General features: G+C 39.8%; 2 non-coding genes across 2 annotated transcripts; both read left to right on the top strand.

Annotated features, from left to right (window-relative positions):
• The first annotated feature begins 17,130 nt into the window (after positions 1-17,130).
• Trnat-agu (transfer RNA threonine (anticodon AGU)) lies at positions 17,131-17,204 on the top strand. Its single transcript has one exon. It is a non-coding gene; the product is annotated as a tRNA-Thr (tRNA).
• A 211-nt stretch (positions 17,205-17,415) lies between these two features.
• Trnat-agu (transfer RNA threonine (anticodon AGU)) lies at positions 17,416-17,489 on the top strand. The gene has a single exon. It is a non-coding gene; the product is annotated as a tRNA-Thr (tRNA).
• The last annotated feature ends 3,594 nt before the right edge of the window (positions 17,490-21,083 follow it).

Below are 21,083 nucleotides of genomic sequence, written 5' to 3'. Positions count from 1 at the left end.
TGTCAGGGAGGGGGGGGTGGGATTCACAAAGGTAAATACAGGGGGTGGGTGGACTACTGACTGTGGAGTACAGTCGACCGTATTTACGGGTAAGGGTTATGTATGATTAACTATTGAAATTGTATGCTAACAAGTTTTTTTTAACTCAATGACGCGTTTTAAATTCGAATAAATATATAACCAGATTCGAAGTTCATAAGTTAATTTTGATTACCAATCTATAAATTGTTTCAATAATTAAATATTGTTTCAACGCTCTGTGGTCTGGAGGTGTATGACAGTTTCATAATTCATATAACCCTGCATTCTAAAGACATTTTGGGCTACTCTATAAGTAGAGTCGCTTCACGTGGGAGGTTGGGGGGGGGGGGGGGGGGGGGGGGGGGGGAAGAGACTGCGATTCAAATTGGAATAAACAATAAGACTTCCACTGTGTATTGCCAGCTAACAACACTTTAATGATGTTACACCTCAAATAACTTTAAATTTATTATTTAATAAAGCTAGTGCGTTTCATTTGGGGAAAAAACTTAAATAATAGTTTCAAAATTTAACCAATATAGAGATTAGTCTAGCATTCGTATTGCGCTTTTAATACTGATAAAACAAGGTAATATTCTTTTAAAAATATTGTTCACATTTATTACTACTAAATTTATTGGCATTTTATTGACTTTTGAAAATAATTTTATATGTTATCTCCCTTAACAGTTCAAAATGTGCAAATGGGAAGTAACTACATCAAAATGTTATATACAAATATTTAATTAACCAGTTTTCAACATCGAAATATGTCTTAATTATCTTAACCCACAGATCTTAATCAATTTATTTTATTGGTTATTAAATATAGATTTAATATAAACCTATATGATATATCTGTACCCGTTGCAGGACCCAGACCTAAACCTCGAGCCAAACACGGCCGCAGAGTTTCTTCCAGGCATCTCTTCGGTGGGGAGGGGGGGGAGAGATGAAAGTCTACCGCTCCCCCCCCCCCCCCCCCCCCGAACGAGATGGACTTTATATAATAAACATACACTTTTACTAGTGTGTGTCCCCCGCCCGCCGAAAAATGTTGACCGCCCCCCCCCCCCCCCCCCCCCGAAAATTTCAAGTGCCCCCCCCCCCCCCCCCCCCCCCCCCCGGAGAAAAAAAAGTCTGGAAGAAACACTGCACGGCCGACATGCAAACTTAAAAAACGTCAATGTTTCCTCAAACTATTATAACTTTTCTGACACCCACCATACAATGACTCGCCACCATGTGTGACTAGTCCATCCCCACCCCCAGCGCTCACACCGTCCGCCATTGTTTCCCGTGACGTCACGCCATGACGTATCACACCCCACCTTTCATCCTCCCCCCTTTCGCACCACATTTTATCGCCGGAGCCAGCGACAGTGATAATTATACCCGCCCTTTGATCTGCCGTGTTTGTTTTCCGGCTGATTTGCCGTGGACCGGCCCGAAGGTCCCCGTGTATAATTGGACAAAAGACAAATTTGCCGAGGCCGTGACAGACAATTACCACCTTGTCCAGGCACACAAAGGTCCAATTCTTCGCATGGCCTTCACGGCCAAGATCAGAATCGGTATTGGATCTCGAATTTTCTGCAACCAAAAAAAAAAATTGTATAAAAAATGAACGGAAATCTCACCATATTTGTGATGTAGAAATTAGCAAGTAAATGTTTGATTAACGCTAAAATGTTTTTGTTTTAAGATAATTGTTGTTTTTGGGTCGTAAATAAATAAACTTTTTATCAGTTACTTGTTTTAAATCGTGCTTTGTTTTGTAAGAAAAATATATTGTGTTTGATTTTTAGTGTTGATGAGGGGTGGGAGATATTTTCGTTGTATAATTCGTGTTTGATAACACTGCGGTGTTGTTTTTAATTAATGATTAAAAATGTGTCGTTTATCGAAGGTAATCGAAAGCAATCGCTTTATCGAAATATTTGTTATTAGGCCTTAACACAAACATAAACGCGCGTTTACAAAACTGAAACTCACACACTGAAACAAACCCCCCCCCCCCCCCCACCCCTCTGAACACACACTGACCAAGCACAAACATCCAACCCCCCACCCCCCTTTACACACACTGACACCCAATGTGTGGCTAATCACGATCAGAACAAAAACAAACACAACACTCGCCGCAACTTTAAACAACCACTCAAGGTCAGTCAAGGTCACATTAAAAAAATACTCGCAGTACCCAACTATTATGTATACAAAACAAACATTGTATCGATATTTAAATAAATAAAAAAATATCACTACAATGACCCCCTCTCATCCGCTCCCCCCCCCCCCTCTCACCAACACCACGCCCCCTCGTCTTAACCCTAACGTCACCCTCCGAGTTAAACTATAAATTAAACTGTATTTTTAATACAGACCAATCCAAAACCCCCACATATTTTTTTCTCATTAACAACACTAAACCCTCCCGACTACTCCCCCACACTGCATTCTTATGATAAAGGCGCGCGCTCAATCCATTGTTCAACGCATTCCATGTCCTGAAGGACACTTCTAACCTGGACACACACAGGACACATCTCCACCAAATAACCCTTCAAATATACGGTGAGTAAAAAAATTGTCCACTTTACCCCCTCCCTACAATTCTGACCATTGTAACCCGAGCCCGTCTCGCGCTAAACAAAGATTTACATTTCTTTCTATCCATATATCAAAACCGTCACGCTTGGTTAACCCGGGAGACAGGTATCAAGAAAGACAAGGTGAGTTTGGACCAAGGTGACACCTTCACCGTCCAGCTTCTCCAAACTGTGGTTTTTGCACCTATTATTACCTTTTTTTTCCTTCTTTCTCTCATCGCCGTGAATAGATTAACAACGGTCACAAAATCTTGCTAGAATCATTCCACCCCTCAAACACACCCACCCCACACCTACACTAAAACACCCCTGGAGGGGTGGGGGATATAGGTGAAATACCCACTCGTACAATACACAAGGCTGGCTGTCCAAACAGAGAACCAGTTGTTGAATTCGCATGAGGAAACAATACCCCCCCCCCCCTCTAGGGTTAACAAAAGTCGGGGTCGGATCAAAGGTCAATCGCCGAATGGACACGGCAACAATGTAGCCGGGTAAGCAAATCTGTTGACTGGGGGGACGGTTGATCCAATTAGACGGACGCCCGAGTCGGCGCTTTTGTTGCTCACGCACAATGGCCGGACCGGCAACGGTGTGTGACGTCAAGGGTAAACACCGCGCGTGATTTCGGACAACGGTCTAGACAACCAATCGCCATCGAGCGCGGGTTCGAATCTCGATTGCGCCTTGTTTGTTTTTAACGTCTAGATTTGTTTCCTCGTGAAGTCGCCATCCTCCTCTTAACTCAGTACTTGAGGGTAATTTGATAGAACAGATTGGTTGCTGATCTTCTATACGTGAATAGCCTTGTGAAAACTATCCCAAATAAGAATTGTGTAAGTCGTATGTGATTTGCGCATTTTGAGAATAGTGACACTGACAACAGCCGGCGAGGATGTTGAGTAGCGGTCTCGTATCCTGCTTTGTCTGTCATGTGACAGTGTTTTCAACACTATTGTGACATTGAAATAATAATAATTGTGTCTTTCAACCTTTTCAATACTATGCTAGAACTTGGGCGGGGGAACTGAGGTTAAGCTGTTAAGAGAAAATGAATTAGGCATAATGCTTACTTTAATGTTGTTATCAATTCTATGAGAAAATTTACTAGAGCATAATTTAAGCTTGAATTTCTAACGAATTGTGATGTATATAGTATATGTCTCTCAGTGAGGAGGCGGTTCTATATCAGAATGTAGAGCTAATGGAAGTATTGTCCATGTGAGTTTCTATTATAATGAGAATATCTCAGATAGTAGGCTATAACTGATGTGTATGTTTTTACTCGTTGAAAAGCGAAAGTCTCAAGAATAGAATTCTTGCACTTGGAGTCAGGCAGGCACAAACTTTATCGTGGCAAGTCTGAGAATTTATGATATTGCTGGAGTCAGTAAACTTAGGGGCGAGATATGGAGTCAGTAAACTTAGAGGCTAGATATGGAGTCAGTAAACTTAGAGGCTAGATATGGAGTCAGTAAGCTTAGGGGCGAGATATGGAGTCAGTAAACTTAGAGGCTAGATATGGAGTCATTAAACTTAGGGGAGAGATATGGAGTCAGTCAACTTGGTCCAGCGAAATATGGAGTCAGTAAACTTGGTCCAGCGAGATATGGAGTCATTAAACTTAGGGGCGAGATATGGAGTCAGTAAACTTAGGGGCGAGATGTGGAGTCATTAAACTTAGGAGAGTTATGGAGTCATTAAACTTAGGGGAGATATGGAGTCATTAAACTTAGGGGCGAGATATGGAGTCAGTAAACTTAGGGGCGAGATATGGAGTCAGTAAACTTAGGGGCGAGATATGGAGTCATTAAACTTAGGGGCGAGATATGGAGTCAGTAAACTTAGGGGCGAGATATGGAGTCAGTAAACTTACAGGCGAGATATGGAGTCAGTAAACTTGGTCCAGCGAGATATGGAGTCATTAAACTTAGGGGGGAGATATGGAGTCATTAAACTTAGGGGCGAGATATGGAGTCAGTAAACTTGGTCCAGTGAGATATGGAGTCATTAAACTTAGGGGAGATATGGAGTCATTAAACTTAGGGGAGATATGGAGTCAGTAAACTTGGTCCAGCCGCTACCCCTGGGTTAATGCTCTGGTAAAGAACTCGTGTCAGCTTCTCAGTAATTCTAACCTACCCGTGTTAAGCTATAGTGTTGACACCAATAGAAAGGGACATCGTTAGAACACTTTGTTAACATACGGATACCGATTGCTGTTAGGTACAATACTGTCTGAGGCATAGTCTAGCTTTCACTCAGCCATTCGTCGAGTTTATGTATGGCTAATTCACGAGCAAACATTAGTCGGTACACTGGACAATGGTCAAGTCGCCCTGTCTACACGCAACATCAGTTCGCATTTTACCAGCGTCATGATAACATTTTACAACCCCTTGTGTCTTTAGTTGTAGGTACTAAAAGTGTCACGGTAGTACAGGTACATGCTGTAATCATATCTCACGAAAATAAAAACCAATTTAAAACTACGGCTGGGGTAGATTTGAACCCGCGATAGCAAGCGCTGTGTCACCAGGTAGTATAAACATTCTTGATTGACACACCGGGTAACAAAAATGACCTGATACTCATCGCGTCATACCGCCGTCATCCGAGTTGAACCCATGACGTCACTGATTGACCAAATCGATTAGCCGTACAATTACTATATATGGTTAGGTGAAATAACGAACTCAACACTACGGCTTGCTATGTAACAAAAATTTCCCCGATATTCATCTTTTCCCAACGACCGTCATTTTGGGTTGACCCCGTGACGTCACCGATCCACAACTTCGATTAGCCGTACACTTAGTTTTATCACGAGGGATCGGTCCCCACGGGTCGCGAGGTACAACGGTCATAAAACAACGCCCTAAGCCACGGACCCCTCGACATTTCAGACGTTCTAAAGGTCAGGTCCAGGTTTTTTTTTCTTTCTATTTCTTATCAAAACAATCACGAGACTTACAGGGGAAAGGTCCGAGTGGTCACGTGGTCGGAAATTTACCTTTCAACAGTGGTCACATCAAAGTGACCAATGAATCAATGCCACGAGTTGCCCGTATATTATACCGGGGCTATACGGTAAAGACTAGTACATAGGCCGGTCAATGACATGGATTATCAGTTTGATATCTCCACAATTGGCACGCGGTGGTGAAGTAACAATACACCGAATACAATTATTTTATCGGTACTTTGTACTGTCAGTTTGTTTATCGAGGTCAACATGGCGGGTAAACTATTTATAAACACTAATCAAACATCAGTTTGAAGAAAGTTTATGTGACTTTGAAAGCATAATATGTTGTCGTTAAACTAACAAATCCATTTACATTACAAACTTCCCGCATTGATACAAATCACAATCGTTCAATTTAAATGTTCAGAGTGTTGTATGAAAACTATTTTGATAGTAGTCTACTATAGCATTCTTTAATGTGAACAAAACTTACATAATAGGAGAAATGTACGTAAAGTCTTTGTTTAAAAAGCATGCATTAATTTAACATGCAAGTATTACATGGGGATACTTCTTGAAACAAAGCTGTTTATTATTTGACGCTCATTTATGAGAATGATATACTCTCGTCTGCCTGTCGAATTGCTCAAGCTCCTGCTTAATAATGGTCACGGATGGCTGCTCAAAAAATTGAAGTGTTTGAAGAAAATGAGTTTGTTTTGTTTGTATTTTTTAAAATAAACTTTTCATTCTTCGTATTTGTTTAGAATTTTAAAAAGCCCCTGTCCAACTAAAATTATGTTTGAATTATTTTCAATTAACCTCTAAGTAATCAATTAGCCTCTAAGTAACAGGAATGAGTATTGAACCATCACCAATTAAACTGAAACATACCCTATACCATCTTACTTTTCAACTCTGACCCCTCCATACGGTCCAACCTAAGCTCCTAGTCCCCTGAACCCTCCCTCGCTCCAAGTCCCCTGAACCCCCTCCGCTCTCAGTCCCCTGTCCCCCTTCCGCTAACTAAGCTCCCAGTCCCCTAATCAAATATTTCCCCTACCACCGGCCAACCTAAGCTCCGACCACACCTTACAACACCAGCATTCTAACTTAAGCTCCCAGACCAATTGATAAAACCTCATGCAAGAAAATAGCCGAGGAAGTTGAAACACCATATTCTGACTCGGATTCGAACTCTGATTAAGTATTCCTGCGCCCCATCCTCCTTGCCATCCTTCACACGACGGAACAGAAATTTGAAATTAAACTAACAAATTACTGCTATCGCCAGATCGAGATTGGTATCTGCCCTTAATGAACCTGTCACCACTGCACTGGACGAACCAGGGTCTTCTCCCCTTCTATCCCACACCAATCAACATCTTTGCCCGGGGAAAAAAATTACCCACAAAACCCCAAATGGTCAATTCTGAACGGTCCGTGGTCACTCCTTTCTGCAGAAAATAATCAATCTTTGTCGACCGTGAGGTTGATAGCCATCTCGTCTAATCATACTTAAGTGGTAGACTTATCGCCCCTGATCGACTTTGTTACGCTAGTCATCGCCCCTGTGATCAAAGGGAAGAAACTCGAATTGGCGGGGATGATTTTCCCATAGGTCGTTCATTCCTTGCCGGCGGATCCTGAAAATTAAAGGGAAAGACAACTCGGGTCGCTATGAATGCGGAAGTGCTGATGCAAGACGTATTCAATTCCGCCCATGCGCAGTGGAGTTTAGTAACGGTGCTTTCACAGACCTCTCGCGAGATCAGTGAAAGGGATCGTTATCTCGTTAGTTCTCGCGCGAGAGGTCGGGGGAGCATTAAACAGGGGGAAGTAATTACAGATACGGCGGGTGATCACAGGGGTACTGTATAGTACATCAAATGAGTACTGTCACAGTACTGTCACGCTGGACTTGTCTGCAACAGGTAGTTCAACGGTATTTAGTTACACCTCAGGTACACCTGTTTAGAGTTTTAGACACACACCTAATTTATTTTTTTTCTTAACTAAAAGCAGAAACAGAAACTTTTTTCTTTCATTCAGTAACTTCCCAAGTTTCACATGAAAACACGGAAGGCATAAAAAAAAGTCATATTAGTAATCAGTCAAGCAAGTTTTTTATAAAAATGCATAGAATAACGCAAACATAAATAGAAATATTACTATTGTAAATCTGTATCAGTCCTCACAAGCCGACGATGAAAACTGTAATACTAAAGCGAACACACAACTGACGCTGAAAATTACATGTCTGAGGCAGAAAAAAACAAACAAAACGGAAACATAAAAAGACAAAAAATAAATAAAATTAGATTATATTGATTACAAGGTTAATATAAAATACATAAATTTTTGCCGTTTCTCCCAATTGAATGATTGTTACAAAAATTAAAATTAAATTTACTTTCATCAATATAGATCTAAGTCTACTTCTGCTAAACGTTAGCAGCTTCGTCCTTCAGGACACTTGTAAAACAGAATGTTGTTTAAAGATGAAAAACAATGCCATTGTTGTCAGAGTGCTGGCCAATTTGTATTTTTAAATCCTGAAAATTTAAATATTTAATTTAATGGTGATTCAATGTCTTATGCAGGATTGGCAGAGGTCTCGATAAGTAATGAAAAAAACGAACCTGGAGATAGAGAGAAATAGAGGAGCAATTTTTGTGTGTGTGTGTGGAGGGGTTGGGTGAGTTGGAGTGGGGGTCAAGAGGGTGGTGGTGGTTACGGACTAACTATAGCTGTAGATATATTTGGGATTATAGGAAAATCATAAAATATTATTAACAGCATGAATGGTATTTACAATAAAATGAAACCCTACGGATCAAACATGCTGTTAAAATTATATTAAGGGGTATCTTTTTATAATCGTTTTGGTAATTAAGTTATTTTTTAGTTTCAGTAACGATGTATTTTCTTAAAGGATCATTTTTTGGAGCTGAATTTTAAAAAAAAATAGTATTTCAGAAGTAAATGATACGTGTTGAGATAAAACACGGTGGTGAAATAGCAAATCTGAAACAACATCATTTGTTGATGTGGACCAAACTGCATCTGTTAGTCTTTACTCTAACGGTGATTAGCTCGTTATTCCCCCATCCAGGGGAAATCACCCATACCGACTTATCATCAAACAGGTTATGTGTCCCTGCGTATAATAAGGTGTCTGTCGGCGGACCCGGCGCGCGTTATCTTCTTCATTTCCCACCGCGCTTATCTTCCCCTGCTCTCGGCACTTCCGTTCCGCTCACGTGACCCGGGTGTCTACATGTGTGCGTGAAACTCCCCCCCCCCCCCCCCCCCGGCCCCACTCACACAGGTGCTGTCGCTCAGCGGTGGAAAGATAACTCTGGGATCTACAGTTCTATTTTTAAACCTCGTCATGCGTGCTTACCTCCCATGCTAACAGACCGCGCTGTTATCTGCTGTCAACTAAAGCAGACGGGAGATCTCTTTTTTTCAATTATCTCAGTGCTCTGAGATTTCTGTTTATCTGCGCTTTCTAGTTATCCCCCCTGTACACCACCCACCCCCACGTCTACACCCCCCCCTCACATACACAAGGAGGAAGTGAAAACCAAATGCTGGTGGAACTTCCGCAGATTTACATCCCCATAATTAAAACCAGCTGGGCGGAAATAATGTAAATGATAATTAACACACAAGTTACGGTGTAAGGTGGAAACGAAGGTAAACACGATCAGCAAACGAATTAACATGTTTAGATAGATTTTAAAAAATGCTGATAAATTCTTACTCACTTCCACCCAATTCTATTTTTAAATAAATAAATTATGGTTTACACTCGAAGATAGCCCTGTCTTTCAGAACTTTTTATTAACTGAACAGAGTAAGTAGTTCTTTCCCCAGCTTCAGTCGGGTACTAAATAAAGCTGAATGCACTCAGGTACGAGCTTCGTACACACAACTTGTTGATTTAAATCTATGCTGTTTACTCGTGCTATTGTTCAGAGTTCCAAAATAAGATTAAAGTGGACGAGAAAAACAATTTCACCAATAATGAGCGATGTACTAGCTATTTGTGTAGGAGACACCGGCTTATGCCATATATTACAGAAGGAGCCGGTGAGGTTAAATCAATTGTGAGGGTGTTGAGAGAGAAAAGGAAAAAGGGGTGATAATCTCAGTAATACTTTTCTATACGTGTGATGTAAAATTCTTTAGTGCAATACTACTACACAATGGGGGCGGGTGGGGGGGGGGGGGTCTAGTGGGAATGAAATCGTATAACGTTGCCACCAACTCAAAGTAGCTTTAGTGTTGGTACATAGACAACATTATGCCTACATAATGGTGTGTGTAAAGGGGAGGGCGGAGGAGATTGGGGGGCGTGCATGGTGTGTGAGGGTTTTAATAAAGAAGATTTTATTCTTGTGTCATTATCTGTGTGGAGAATGATATAATATTAGTAACTACCTCATAACGCAATGCAAATACAAAAACGAATGTTGCAACATATTGATTGATTAATACAAGCAATGAAAGTAACATTAAAAAATATATTTTTTATATCATTTTTCTTGTAAAACTTGTCGTAAGTTTATATAACAAATGTATTTAGTCTATTGTCGTTTGCTCATTTCTATTCCTTATGTAAGTAAGTGAAAGTTGTAGAACACCATTGTTGAATGCCTAAATATGGAACACGACTAATTTTAAACATTCTTACTGAACATTATACTGCAGCATTTTCCTTTTACTATTTTTGAGTTTTGAAATTATTAAATTTGTCTTGTAATTTAGGTGTTTTTTTTTAAATTATTTTATTAGGCCTAGTTATTTAGTTACAAAAATATATTTTTAAACTACTTATTTTGTTTCATACATTTTTTTTTTCTCTTAAGATTTATCACAGTTTTGTCTGGAATTCCCAGATCTCTATCTCGACCCTGACCTTCCCGATCACCTCAACAGGTCGGTGCCGTACTGACTTCTGCAGCTCATTAAGACTTCATCCCAGTGGTCATCTCGCCCCCCCCCCCCCCCTGGACCAGATAGCACGCATGAGTAGTCAGCGTTGACGTGAATGTTAATTGCCGACTGGGTGGGGCGACTGGATCCATGGTTTTCCCCGTCTAGTCTAGTCTTATCACCCGCTAATAAAAGCGGAATGATATATAAATATAAGGGGAGAGAACTGAACTCTTTGGTAAGGGGAGACAAGTAAAATGGAATTTGTTAGAAATACTATACATTATTATATTTTTATTTGTACTCATACTTTCTTTAAAATTTGTTTTTATATGTGTTACAATCTATTTAAAATACATTTGCTACTTAGATCTGAGAGTGAAGGATGAAAAAAGAAATGTTTACCCTTATTTTTTAAAACTGCATAAAAGTTAAGCCTACCAGTGCACAATCTGCAAATTAAGGAAAATATTCTCTATTGTTGTAAAGTACTGTAAAATGACTATACCTGGCTGCTACATATCTAGACCTAGCTGGTTTGCTTGCAGGAAGTTTTACCTGAAACCAAGGTTTATTCTTACAGAATAATAGTATGAATGATTGCAGAATTAAATAAACATGAATATCTCTTAAGTGGTTAGGATTTCGCGCTCTCACCGCGACGGCCGGGGTTCGATTCCCCGCTTGGGAAAACTTTTTATATTCAGTGCCACAGTAAAATAGTTTTATATGTACACGGTTTTGTCTGAAAATCATTAATGTTCGTCGTAGACCCCCATCTACCTAATTTACTATCACACCACGATTGTTCGATATCCTACCAACATTGTCTTCCACTATTTTCTGACTATCATACCTCCACTATCTTCCACTATAGTCTGACTATCATACCACCATTATACTCCACTATTGTCTATCATACCACCATTATCTTCCACTATAGTCTGACTATCATACCACCATTATACTCCACTATTGTATATTATACTACCTTTGTCTTCCACTATTTTCTGATTATCATACCACCATTGTCTTACTATTATACCAACATTTTCTTACCATGATACCCCCATTTTGCCCCAATTGTCCCTCCTCTATCACCTACCACACCGCCACAAAACAATAACTAACGCTGCACAGCCCCCCCCCCCCCCTTACCCACGCTCGTGCAGACCTAATTAACCTGTATCACGACAAATTATTTACGACCTTGAAACGCGACCCCCGTGTAATATAAACCCAGAACCCCACCCACACAATTTTCTTCTTAATTAACATTCTCCTATCTCTACCCTCCCCTGTACGTTCGCCATTTTCCCAGGAAGGTTGACCTTCCCTGATAGTATCCGTGACCTTGACGGGTAGAGTAAGATTTCGCGGGAACGTAAGTAAACCACGTGGCGTTTGGTGCCTGCTCGCAGGTGTCTAGCCGTCTGCTCAAAACTTCTTTTAGTCGAGATTTTTCAACAAAGCTGGTCCATAGCTCCATACCTGCTCATTATGTGGGCTAGCGAGTAGTGTATTCTATTCTTAATTACGCATGTTTTACAATAGGAATGATATTTGTAAAGTTTGGCTACATTTCAGACTGGATAAGCATGGGTGCAGTGGCGTAGCTAAGGGTGGGGTCGATCTTAAGGGGCCGCAAAAAAGGGTAGAAAAGGGGGGGGCGCTTTTTTCACTTTCATGAATAAATATAATATAAATGGGATGGGGTTGGGGGCACAAAACGGATAGTTCGCCCCGGGCGTCGGAATGGCGTCGTAACGCCTCTGCCTCTGCATGGATGGATGTAAAAGCTATTGAGAAGCAAGAGTTTATATTCTCTTCTTCATCGTTCTTAATTCTAATGGTGGACGGGATTTCCTCCAACACAATCAAGCATTAATTATCAGCCTGTTTTCAGCAATATGACCAGTTGACTACGATTTCAGTTTGTCTTTTTTTTTTTGTTTTATCCCATAGCCTTTGTCCATAAAAAAAAAAAAACAAAAAAACAACTCAGCAACAATCTGCTCGGGACTTTTCGGTTTATCAACCATGACCAACGTTCCCTCAAAGGGGCAAAAGATAGTGTGCAGCGTGTATTTTGTGTACGCGGTGTTCTAAAAGTCTTATTCAAGGAGATATGTATTTTAAAAAATGACTGCGCGGCATTTCAAAACCACTGCGCGGCCGCGCAACCGTGCAGCTTAGAGGGAACACTGATCATGACCCGACTACCGTTTACTATTTATATGACACATATGTTGTAAGGAACTCAAGTCGGACGACATAAACTTACATTTTTCTAGCGTGGAATCGAAATTCTACCGCTCTGTTAAGCGCGTGAAAAACTAACCACTAGACCACTGGGAATCAGAAAACGTGACAACCATATTTAAAAAATATACATCACATTGTTAAAATTTGACAGATGATCTTTCTGGGCTTGTTATCTTTTATTTGAGCGTCCTCCACAACAGATACACCGGGTCTAATCGGATTACATCAAACACGACACCCCGTCCCCACCTCCCCCCCCCCCCCCTTGACATTTCACCGGAACTCCCGTGACGCATGCCGCTCACGTCTGCACCCGCTGATGAATGAAACATCCGGTTTCCCGCGCGCCCCGCACCCCCCTGCACGTCCTCAACACGCCGCAACGGCTGACGTAAGTGTGTGACGACACGGACGGTAAGGTGAAACACGTGCCGATGAAAAATAAATCTGGGTCGCATGCGGGACATAGGGCAAGTTTAGATAAACACCGTCTGTCTGTCTGTCTGTCAGTCTTCGGCTCGGGAAGTCGTGCCCGTGGAAAGGTCAAAGGTCTTATCCACAAAGTCCCGGCCTGTTTGCTTATGATTGACTTCCATGGGAAGGGGATTTAAGGGGACGCTACTTTAAATTACCGAAATAATAAACCAATTAATGAGCTAATTTATTTTTTTTCCTTTATAATATCGAGAGCTCGCTTAAACGTTTTAAATATAAATATAGTTTCTGGATTTATATAAAAAGAAAGGTTCTAAACTCAAAGATTTCATAACTTAGAGTCAACTGTTTTCTTAACGCCGATGTATTAATGTCTTAATGTCGATGTATTTTAATTAACATTTCTCTCAAGTTTATTTTTTCCTTTGGCTATACATAGAGAGTCCGTAAAGGCTCGCAAACCTATACATTATCTTGCTACTCTCATAGTTTTTCCCAACTTCAATCTAAAATATCTGCATGAAAGTCAACGGCAAATATCGGATTCTATCAATCGGTTGTCTGAGCAAACATCCATACCGACAAACATCATTTGGACATTTCTCATAGATTCACATTAAACAAACATACAGCTTCATTTGTAAAACTTAAGTATCCTACTAAAGGAATTCACATTGTACAAAGCGATAAGGTAATTCGTTTTAAAGAAAGCAATAGTTTTGAGATAAGACAAAAATCGCTACTGTAGTAAGTTTGGAAACCTCTGGCCTAAATGTATACATTCGTACAATTTCTGTTTTAAAAAATAAACTATTATAATAAAACTGTGTTCACGTTTCACGAACTATAAAAGAATAAAATGTTTGTTTTAAGAGGCGGTAGATAATACAATTAAATACTAGAGATAAATCGTCGTGTATCTCTACACAGTTAATTGTTGTTTGTTCCATTTTACAAAAGTTAAAGACTGTGTACTGTTTAACCCGTCTGTTTCGGTCAATATAAATTAACTCTACGTGCGTTTGATCTATTTTCTGAGGTTTTTATTTCTCTACCAGAACGACCTATAGTTTTGTCCATTTTCTTAGGTTTTTATCTCTACTTTAACAACCTACAGTTTTGTCTATTTTCATAGGTTTTTATTTCTACTTTAAAGATCTATAGTTTTGTCTATTTGTCTATTTGTCTATTTTCTTATGTCTTTATCTCTACTTTAACGACCTATAGTTTTGTCTATTTTCTGAGGTTTCTATCTCTACTTTAACGGCCTATAGTTTTGCCTGTTTCCGTGTTTATCTCTCACACACAATAGATCATCGCTGTGTGAGAACAAAACACACTCAACATGCCGGTAACGTTGTCAGGAGATAACGACGGTCGGGCTTGAATTCCCGCACCCAGCCGGTCCCGGTTGATTCCCACCAGCCGGACCCGGTTAATTCACGCCAGCCGGAACTGCTCGATCTGGGGTTACAGGTGTTTGTCGCGACCTCGTGAGCCCATGAGAACCGCGACCGTTCCCTTCGCGTGAGCACCGACCGTTCACACGGTATCGAGTTCCCTCCCCGCGCGCGTGCAGGCGCGTGATAACTTTTTGATAAGCGGGGGCCAGGGTTGATGTGAAAGTTGGACCGGTTTTCAACAAGGGCCGCGTTCAGAGCCATACGGAGATACGGGTTCTTAACAACAACGCAGATTTAGATCAGTTTGGGTCTGAGGGTGGAATCTTTTTTGCGATAGATTAGGCACACGTGGGTAGGGAGATTACAGGGGGGAGATAACTCTAATTTGATATTATTGTAGTGGGTTACGAGTTGCGAGCCCTGAGGATCGGGGTGGGAGTTGTTCAAATAAACACGAGCCGAAACGGCAATCTGGCCATGAAATTTTATTAGGCAAATAAACTAAATCTAACGCGAAAAAACCTGGCCTTCAGGAGTGGTGGACTAACTGCGTAAATAGGCAGCGGAAGATAGGGGAAAATTTTCTGCGCATTACAAAATAACGAATTTGCATTAGATTCTATGATTTATGATTTATGATTTATGTACTGCGTCTCGTCGACTCTCTCAGTCCTCCATTCACAGATAGGGTCCCCGCTTTCTGTGACTAGAATTAAATTAACAACTGCGTATATTGATCCCTAAATCTGATTTGGTGAGTGGGTACATATATCGTGTCTATGGCCCCAGTTTTAAAGGGTACAAAACAATATGGCTCAGATTAAATATCTAAATTGTGGACGAGGCCAAATCTAGAATGAAAAGAGGGTGAAAAGGACAGTAGACTAGTGTCCCAAATATAGAGTATAGAGAGTGTAAATAGGGGACTCCAGATTTGAGTTAAAGAGGGATCTAACAAAACTTCAGATAGCGGTCCTTAAATGACAGGACAGGGCTAAGACAATTGCAGACGTGAAACCAAAAGTCATCAAGCAAAAGTGCGGCAAACATCACTTAGAAATAAAACGAAATAAACATTTTCAAGTGAAATAAAATCTTAATACTTTGTTATCGAGGAGAAAATGTATTTTTAAGCATGTTGTTATCAATCTAAACTGCTATGTTTACGTTGTTTTGAGGGGAAAAAATGTTTTTTAAGCATGTTATCAAATGTGAAGGTTGCCAAGACAACGCTTGCTTAAGATGTAAATAGAACAAGAAAGACATTGTTTCCGAGTGTAACTCGTGTTATATGAGGTAGATTCTAGATCTAGCACATCAACGTCTCTCTTTGGCTGGACGTAAGATAAATATGTTGCGTGTACATAGCCTACATGTGTGTGTCAGCATGTAAACAAACATTTTTAATTTGTTTTTAATAATGGTTTTTTTACATACAAATTTCTAATGTGTGTATTTATGTCATTGCCTGAAAATTTTTACTTAAAATACATTCGGATTTAATATATCTGTACTAAATTTATTTACTTTATAGGCTTAGTTTAGAAAGATAAATAACTTAGGTTTTGAAATTAAGAAATAAGATAGAAATTTATCTTGTCTAATCGCTGGCGTCTAGTAAGTAAAAGGTCGAGGGTTCGATTCCCACTGAAATTAGCTGTTAAATTACGTTATTTTAGTTTTACAGTTGTGTCTGGAATAAACTGAATTTTTTGATAAATAAAAGAACAAATCCCACATTGTAACATAAAAATTAAGTTGTAAAGAAAAATATCACAATTTTCGTTGCCAAGACCTACCATTGTATTACTTTGTAATAGGCCTACGGTTATTAATAGATTTGTAGCTAATCAACATTAATATTGTTTATTTTTTATTTTATTTTTAGGGCTTTAGAAGAGTTCTCGTACTGCTTTCACCTAATTGAATTGACTAAGGTTATCATTAAAAACTTGCATAGTCAAGTTACTGAGTTTTAAAACAGAATTTCCAGTGAAAGAAACTTTGATTTGGAAAACAAACTGAAAACAAGACTTAGTGCTAGTAAGGTGAGGCTTTATAGCTGGGAACAGCAACTAGGAGAGACAACTCCAAAATCAAACAACTGCGGCCTTGTAGTAAAGCAAGGGCTATGGAAGCAAATCCAAAAAGAAAAGCAGGCTGAAATCGGAATTAACACTAACAGCCTATCGGCGCATAACAGGTTAACAAGTAATACTTAATTGTGTTGGAGGGAATCTCTTACAACACTGGAATCAAAAATGAAGAAGAAAAAGAAAGAAGTGCTACCAGGCACACAGATTGTTTCGTAGATAAGTATTTTGGACAGCAGGTCGTGTGAAGTGAACAGTCTCAATGACGATTGTGTAGAGTGTAGAGGATGATTTGCACAACGCAGTAAAATTGTATCTATATCGATTTTTTTTTTCTTTCGTCTAATCATAAGATAAGGAGTATTTACAATTTTGTAACAGTGTAGCCGGGCTCCATAGCTCAGTTGGTTAGAGCGTCTGCCTAGTAAGCAGAAGGTCGAGGGTTCAACTCCCCCTGGAGCCTACAATTTTATTTCTTTAAAATGAAATATTTTATTTTTAAGTTCTGTTATTTGTGTACTTCAGATTATTTCACCCTGAAACACTTTCAGTATTTTTATGTGCAGTGTCTACCCTTAAAATTTAAACCTAGTCAATCGTTATTGTTTTTACTTATTTTTTAAATTGCAGTCTTATCGGGATTTACTAAATAATATCTTCTTGATAGCAGTAACGGCTCCATAGCTCAGTTGGTTAGAGCGTCTGCCTAGTAAGCAGAAGGTCGAGGGTTCAACTCCCCCTGGAGCCTGGTGAATTATCTTTTCGCATTGCAAACTAAAATGAAAACGACCTTTCAATTATTTTTAAAATTTTATAATTTAAATACGTTACAGCAGGTCTATTTTAATATTTTTGTATGGCTATAGGAATATTTGCATCTTTTTGAACAAAAAAATGGTTAAGAAGGTCCATTTAAATGCTGTTCTTTGGCTATCTGAATGTATGACGTTCTCTTTACAAATACATCTTATAGCAGGCATACAATTATTTCCACAACAAGACGCTCCACTTCTAAACCAATTAAACGAAATATTCAATTTTCGCGACTTATCATTTGACGGCGGGCCAGCCTTTCTACTCCCGCCCACAGAGAGGGCCCCCGACCTTTGTCCTCGCCCAGTCGTACAACGAGAGATAACGACATTCCGATATGTATTTGAACACATGTCAGCCCATTCACCCCGCTGGACAATAGCCGACCCGCTATCGACTCTGACAACCAACGCGTGTTATTATTAGTCGGACCTAAACAACATTGACACTATCTAGACACGGTCCTGTATTTTATTTTATTCCGCTACAGACACAAAACTGGCGTACACAAAAGACGTGCCCCAAAACCCAAACGCATCAGAAATAACGACCGTCAGTTGTGTTTTTCTCACAGTATCCTAAAGAGCCGGTGTTTATTATTCTATTTTTTTTTCTTCTCCATGCTCTAAAGAAATAAAATAAAAAAATTTGGACAGAAAAATGGAAGATTTGCCTTCAGGGTATGGCTAGTTCTGATTCTTATCAGAGAATAAAGCAGACGGTTAAATCTATCTGGAGATCACTTAGGCATCGGGTTCGGTTAGTGCAGACGGACACTTGGTCCGTATTAAGACTTAACGTCCACGCTTAAGAGCCGGGGGTAGGCTACTAGACAAGTTCCAGACAATAACGTCGTACCCTCGGGGGATGATTTACGACCCTCAGCTTCTGGCTCCAGTCTTTTAGTAAAACGAGCACGGCCTAAACGCCCGCGAGACATGACGGTAGATCAAGTCGAGATTTATTTTTGTGAGGACGCTACTTAAGTACGCGTCTTACATTACCTGGTCGCTTCATAAACCACACCTGGATAGAGGAAGGGGGAAAGGGGGGTGTAGGTAACACAAGGGTGACGGGGGAGGGGAGGGCGACAATTCCACTTGTAGGACAACTTATACACGTCTTTGAAGTTACCTGGCCCGGGGGTTAAGACGCACGTGTCCGCGCGTGGCTGCCAATCAAAATGTATTGACGAGGAAGGTAAACTGCAGTGGGATGATGGCCGACCCCGGAAGTCCACTAAGGACTTTTGCCCCCCGGGTCCAGCTTGGACATTAAATCTGAGCTTACACTGGAACACTTACAGGGACGTTCTTACCTTCTTTGTTCGCGAGTGTAAAGGGTGAAGGGAATGGTAAAAACAATCACACGGTCTAGTGGTTGACTGTTTCAATCATACACTCCAAGAAAAGAATTTATAATTTGTGTTTGATGTGATGAGAAATCTATTGATGTTGCAGTAGCTTTAAGTAAATATCCAAAATTGACTGTAGCATAGAACACTGTTTAGAATGTAAAAGTAAAGTTACCTTTCAAACCTGAATGTTTACGATGCAAGTGAAGTAGAGTTCACTTGTTTATGTGACCTCGGCATATGAAAAGATAGTGTGGTCAGCACTATTCCCATTCGCCTTTACTTTCCCTAACGTGAGTTAGGTACCCATCAGAGCTGGGTGGACTGAAATGTATAATTGTATTGTGTGAATGAAATGTATTATTGTTCAGTTAACGTGTAATGTATTACTGTTTTATGGGAGTCGTTACACTTTTTGTACATGAGGTGAGCAGTCCACACGAGTGAGTAGATTCATTCGTGAAATAAATAACTTATACAATAACGTTTTTGGTTTATTTTATTTTTAAAAAAAAATTGCTTTTACTTACGATACTGATGTTTGAAGTAAACGATTAAAAAAAATCACGTTTACTGCAATCCTTTGTCATCAATTAAGATTTGTAATACGAATTTCTTTGAGATTTAGGAGATCACGTTTTAAAATATTTGGCGTGATTTACAATTTACGTGACTACTTTCCATGTAATGTATACAACTTAATTTACTAGAACGGAAATGGATTAACCTGTAATCCAAAGGTACACTTGGATTAGCAAGCGTCAGTCAATTAATCTCTCTATTTCGCTTTAAATTAAATTTATAATTAACGGATGTTTTCAACACGATAATCTCTTAAGCCCGATTCTGCGCGTTTACTTTTTGTATTTAGTTCATGATTAAAACTTGTGTTTAGCGTGGGAAAAACTAATCTTGTAGATAAAGCAGTTTAGCCTGCATAGTTTAAATTTTACGCCAGACTTGGTTTTACAGATTAGACATAGATAAACATTTAAGTTCCGTGTTTTTTTTTTTAATTTAAAAGGGATGAGATACTAAATCAACACGCTTAAATGTGTTGTTGCGTTCTCGGCAAATTCTATAAAATAAAGATTAAGTAATAAATTTGGACTATTTTTTTTTAAACCCGCGGGATTAGAGTACATTGTCCCAAGTTTCAATGGCGTAGTAATTTTTGTGCGTGCGTGCTAGAATGTGATTAAATCTGACTGAAAGGCGGGTTTAAAAAAGCGTGTCGGAGAAGACGATACTTTGTAGCTCGGTTGTCGAATGACTTTTCGTCCCACAAACCATGTCGGATCGTGCGATTTATTTTTTTCATCCGACATGTCGGTACGTGTGACTGGAGCCGGGGTCCATAAAATCCTCGCCCGTGGGTGAGGGGGAAGGAAGGGGGGGGGGGGTCTGTTGTCGTACCAAGACACAAAACACAGGGCCGTCTTGGTCGTGCTTTATTTCCCTTTATTAAAGTAGGTATAAGTTATCTCCCCTCCTGCGTCTTTGTAGTAGGTTAAGGGCCTTTGTCACGTGGGACATGCCCCGAGGGCTAACGTCTCGCGATCGCGGTGGTGAAGCAGACGGGGACAGCACTGTCGATGCAGGCAGTGATAACAAGGCGCGACTGGTTTGTCTCCCTTCAAAATCTTCAGTGTAATGAAACAAAAAAAAATCTCGATTAAAAAAAATCTCGATATTTTTTTATGGTTTATAAAAGAGTAAGAAAACCCATACTAAGAAAAAAGAGAACAGGACATTATATTTTTTCATGTTTTTTTTCCTCCTTTAAACTCTTTAGCCTCGTTTTAGTGCTTATCGTCAGATAAGTCGACAGACGAGACAAGAAAACAAGCATGGCAACAACGCTTAGAGTCTCGTCTTGTCACGATTTTCTCGTCTCGCGGTAACTAGGCAAGCCCCCGCGCGGAAAATTGATACTATAATAAAACAAGCACTGCTGCACTCAAACTTCTTTGAAGTTTTTTTTTTCTTCTCCTTTTCTTCAGAGACCACGGGTTTAGTGTTTCTAATAGAAAACAAACAGAAACGACTTTCTAACTTTTAATAACGTTGTGTCTCTCGTCTGCTACTAGATCTAGTATGTTATCCTTCAAACAAAATGTTTCTGAGTGGGATTAGCACGCTAAAATATTTTAACCGGACAATCTCGATACACTT

This window comes from Physella acuta, unplaced genomic scaffold, assembly GCF_028476545.2.
Source record: "Physella acuta isolate Inbredline_101_S28 unplaced genomic scaffold, ASM2847654v3 ptg000261l, whole genome shotgun sequence".
NCBI lineage: Eukaryota > Metazoa > Mollusca > Gastropoda > Physidae > Physella > Physella acuta.
Note: the sequence above shows the minus strand (reverse complement) of the source record. Positions and strands in the feature narration are given on the sequence as shown.